The sequence below is a fragment of the Orycteropus afer genome, unplaced genomic scaffold (genome assembly GCF_000298275.1).
Source record: "Orycteropus afer afer isolate SDZICR_OR568_19922 unplaced genomic scaffold, OryAfe1.0 scaffold00937, whole genome shotgun sequence".
NCBI classification, from domain to species: domain Eukaryota; kingdom Metazoa; phylum Chordata; class Mammalia; order Tubulidentata; family Orycteropodidae; genus Orycteropus; species Orycteropus afer.
In genome coordinates this window covers 460,408-465,701 of record NW_006922524.1, presented here as the reverse complement: position 1 = coordinate 465,701, position 5,294 = coordinate 460,408, and positions in this window count along the sequence as shown.

The following is a 5,294-nucleotide window of genomic DNA, read 5'->3' as shown; positions in this document are numbered from 1 at the left end:
AATGAATAATTAGTAATGAGTAATTAGTAATGAATAATCTCTTACAAAAATAGCAAATAATCACTAAGATGTGTAATTCTAAAACATAATTTTTAAGGTTCATAATTCTAAAGAAATGTTTCTAAGGTATACTATTCTTAGGGCAAAACACTATTCCAGGGAAACAGGTTAGCAAACATTCTGCTGGGGCAACGTTCGGTCACAAGAACACAAAGCTGCAACCAAACAAGCATTCAACTGTAAGAGAGGTCTTGCCATCTCTTAACTGTAATTAGAACATGTGCCTTGCAATCATGTTCTTTTGGGGTTCTTTTTCTTGGTCTCCAACATTTCTCCCCTTTTATTTTTAAATGAAGTAAATGTACTTCAGTAGTTAAAGATTGAATGAAATATTGAATTAATCTCAGGACCCAAAGAGTAACAAGTAGTATGATTAAAAAATTTATTACATATGGTAAAAAGTGACATAAAAATGTAGGAAGGCTCTTAAAAGCATTAAGACTTTTAAATTCATCAAGTATAGAATTTGCAACTTGATTTGAATCAATCATGGTTGTATGACTATCCTTTATCTTTTGGATATCTTTATGGAATTCCTGAATTTCAAAACTGATATTTGAACTATGCCAAACTTCTAATATTCTCATTTTGATTTTTTCCCAAGTGAATTCAGGATCACTGAAATTCACAAGGTATGATGTCACACATATTTATTTATAACAAAAATTACAATGTAATGATTGTCTGACTTTTATCACTTCTAAATCATTGTCTAATGATAGTACTTTTTTTTTTTTTTTTTGTAACATATCTACTTGGAGTTTAAAATCCTGATCAATATTTTCTTGATCCACTAATGCCTTTACGGTATTTCAGGTAATCTCATTTGCATATTTGGCTGTTTGAATAGAGAATTGTAGTCCAACAGCAGCCCCAGTGATAGTAGTTATTATTGCAGCAAGAGCAGTTATGTCTGTAATCAAAAGTCCAACAAAGCACTCAGATCTACTAAGCCCTTGATGTACTAAGTACAGTGAATATTCTCCCGCTGAATGAAACCATCCATTTGAAATATTCACTGATAAAGTTATATAGTGTGGTTGTGTTACCATCAATACATACTGATCAGTTGAAGTTAAACACTGAGTTAACAAACAGTTATTACAAGTCACACTCTAATAATAGTATCCTAAAGTATCATTAGTTTCAAAAATATTTAAAGAACTCATGTTAGTATTTGTAGTATAATTATTGTATCTATATGTTAGTATAAGGGCATTCGGGGATTGAACACATGCTTGAATGTTGATGCGATCTCCACACATTTCTTGTCCAGTGGTATCACTTCTGATATAAGCAGAATGATTCACTGAGCCCACTGCTGCAAATAGTCTCCAAAGACCTGAATGCATAGGTTCTTCTGGAACCTGTAATATATTTTCAGGAAATCCTCCAGGAAATGCAACTGGGGTCTGAATAGAATCTGGAATATAGTTAAAGCTAGCATAGTCACCCCAGTCTAGAAGGTAGTGTGGATCCCAATGTGACTTGGGGTTAATGGTTAATTGTAAATTTACTTTTCTGGAAAATGGTAGATGACATCTGAACCAGGTGGATAGACTTCCCAATTATTGGAAATATTAGGACAGTATGAGACAGAGGGTTTAAATTTAGGTTGATTATTTAGATTAATGTCCACATCATTTCCATTTTAGAAAATTTTGATATTCCCTAATAAGCAGGCTTGTTAGAATATTCTACTTCTTGTAGTGGTGTGTACCAATCCAAAGGTGATATAACAGTAAGCAAGTTTTTAAGTACATAAAAACTATCATTTCCAGGCACCCAGCACATTTTTGGTGTTAACTTTAGGCATGGTAAGGGACTATAATTATTTTGAGTAAAACAAATCGATATTTTTGTAGTAAGACCTGTATAATTCACTAAACTTTTTCCTTTTAATAATTTTCCTATGGATTCTCCACCCCTTCCTCCAAGCCACTGGGTGTCATTAGTAAAAATAGGAATATCAGGATCATAATATGTAGCAGGTCACACCCAAGATGGATGAAACAAATATGCCAAATGAGTTTCAGTTGCTAGAGGAGCAATTTGAATTGACAATAACGTTACCATAGCTAAAAATATAATTTCTGGGGTCTGAGGCTGGTTTAAATTTGAACCATACTTGCAGCCTTGTGAGATAAGGCTTTCATCTGCTTCAAAGTTGGCAGCATATGTCTCTGGTCTGATGAATCAGTAGTCGTCGCCTCCTCCGATGATCCTCTAGTGACAGCTGTTGAAGTCAGAACTGGATGTGATCCATCATGTTGGATGAGTCTCTCTGGTACCCATATGGGCTTGTCATTGTTTTTTGGAAAGACACAAGCATACCCTCGTCCCCACATTAAGAGTGGATCTGGTCTCTTCCATTGACCTATCAGTACATCCTTCCACTGAAATCTGACTGAGGTGGTGTCTTGTTTTCCTTTTAAAAAAATACAGAAACAATAGAAGACAGACACAGAGTAATACCTCATAGACATCCAGACACTATGGGAGAGAGATCCAATAGAGCTACTACCTCAGGACCATCGTACCAGGGTACACCAGACTCAATTGGCACAACAAAATACATAAAACCTTTGCTCCACATCCTACATTGGAGAGTAGCTACTGGGGTCTTAAAAGCATTCAAGCAGCCATCTAAGATGAACCTAATGGTCTCCTAGCATGGGAAGTGAAGAAGAATGCAAAAAAAGGGGGGGAATTTAGAAGCAATCAGCCCTAGGACATGATGGCCCTCAAGACCAGAACTAGATGGTGCCCAGATACCAATGCCAACCACTCAGGAAAAGATCAAATCTGGAGATCCTGGATAGAGTGGGAGGGAAAACGTGGAACAAAATCCAACAACTCAATAATGATAAGAATTACTGGTCAAATGAAATCTGGTGAGACTCCCAATACCATGGCCCTGGAATACATTCTATGCCTGGAATAAAACTCACCTCCAGGAGCAGGCTGTAAGCCTAATAGTTAACAAGATGTACACACAGACCACTCAACACAGGATGACACACCCACATGCTGTATGGTAATACATCCCTTAGAGCAATAGACCATGGGACACCAGAGGACCAACATTCAAACTGAGGAAACGCAGGACAAACAGGAGTGCATAAATATGAGGGGCACAGGGGGAGAATTACAGGGTAGGGAGGGGAAGAGACTGGGTTAGTGTCGGACATGGTAAATGAAGAATGAAACTAAATGCACGAGTTACATTGAAAGTAAATCAAGCTCTTAAAATAAAAATATATATCAGCAGAAGACTGCCCATCAGTATCAAAACATTTAAAGTATATAAGACATTATTTAATCTTTCATAGGGCTGTTCCAATATTCTCCTGTTACTCCCCCTCTTTGTTTTTTCTAAATAAAGTTTTATAGTTTGATGTTTTTCTTCTACTATTCTTTGGCTTTGAGGATTGTAAGGAATGTCAGTAGAAAGGTTGATAGAATAAAAGGAACAAAAATATAAAAAAAAAAAGACTTACTTGTGTAAGCCGGAGCATTGTCTGTTTTTAATTGTTTAGTAGGTCCACAAAAGGTAAAACAATGTAATAAATTATGGATATCATGTTTTACTGCCTCACCTGTTAAGGCGAAGCCATAGTGAACCCAGAATATGTGTCTACTGTAACATGTACAAAAGATTGTTTTCCAAAGAAGGTACATGGGTGACATCCATTTGCCAAACATTGGTGGGTCGAAGCCCATGAGGGTTTAATCCATAATGAGGCACAGGGAGATGCACGCTGCAAGAAGATCAGTTTATTATTATTATTATTATTTGTCTAGCTTTTTCTCTAGTAAGTCGGAATTGCTTATGTAAGCTAGCACTATTTTGATGAAAAGAAGCATGTGTTTGGAAAATTTCCTGTGAAGGGAGACAGAGTTGTTCATCCACTTGCTTTTTTCCTTGAAGGAGTGGGCCCACCAATGAGGTATGGGTTGTAATGTGCATGATGTAAGATGGATGAAAGCATTCTCGTACTGCCTTTTGTAAAGTAAAAAAAAAAAAAAAGAGAGAGAGAGAGAGAGAGCGTTAATAATTCTTCATTAGGTATATGTTTGATCTTGCCAGTTTCAATACAAGTAAGTAAATGAATCACATACTAGCTGTCACTCACAATATTAAGTGGTTGGCATGAGAAATCCTGAAAAACAAGTAAAACAGCATAAGCCTCTGCCCTTTTTGCTTCCTTGGCAGCCCTAATAGCCTGTTTATAATCTTTGTTGACATTGTCATAAGCCAATTGTTTAATTAAGATACTAGCAGCTATGTTATCACTAACACGTCTAGTCATGGCTACACTAAACCTATCCACAAATTTTTCAAAGCATTCTGTAGGCCCTTTTATCATTTTTGTAAAGCTAGAATTATCAGCTCCTTTTGTTGGTAACTTAGACCATGCTGAGAGGCTGCGGTCGATATCTGCTGATATGCTTGTAAGGGATAGGTTAATTGAGTTAAGACTTCTAAAAACTGTCCAGTACCAGAAAACATTTCAAAACTAATGGGAACATTATGTTGCCGATTTCTCATACTTTGTTCTGTACAAAAACCATGAAAATACATTTTCCACATCAAATAATATCCTCCCTCTAATGCAGTTTTATCCAGCATATACCAATTATAAGGACACAAAACTTCTTGAGTAATAGTTTCTATTAAAATTTTTACAGATCGTGCCATTGGTCCATAGTGGTAGCAGCTTGTTTTAAATCTTTGAGAGTTTTAAAAGAAAATGCTTTATGTCCTTGCGTTGATCAATCAGTCTGCTGATCTATGTATTTTGTTAAAGGAAAAGCATGTTTTAATTCTAATGGAATTTCCTGATCCATGCCCCTCACCTTTTGCATCATAGCTTGTATAGGTGATAAAGGAGGCACGGTGGATGACAAACAGTTAACTTGCTTCCCTGAGGGAAGGAGCAAGTTAAAAAGTGGAGGAGAGCAAGTGCTACCAGGTGTGGTTGCAACTAAAACAGTCTGATTTAAAAATGGATTTAAAGAAGGTTTTGCCTGACTTAAAAATGGATTTAAGGAAGAATATAACTTCTCTTCCTTAACATATAAGAGTTTGGTTTCTAGCTTTTGTTTAACTATTTCTTCTTGTAATTTTAACTCTTTTCATTTTGAATCTGCATCTACGTTTTTATCCTTTCCCACTTTAGGATCTATGCCCACACTTATTCCCTTATCTAATTCTAAACACAGTTTTAAGA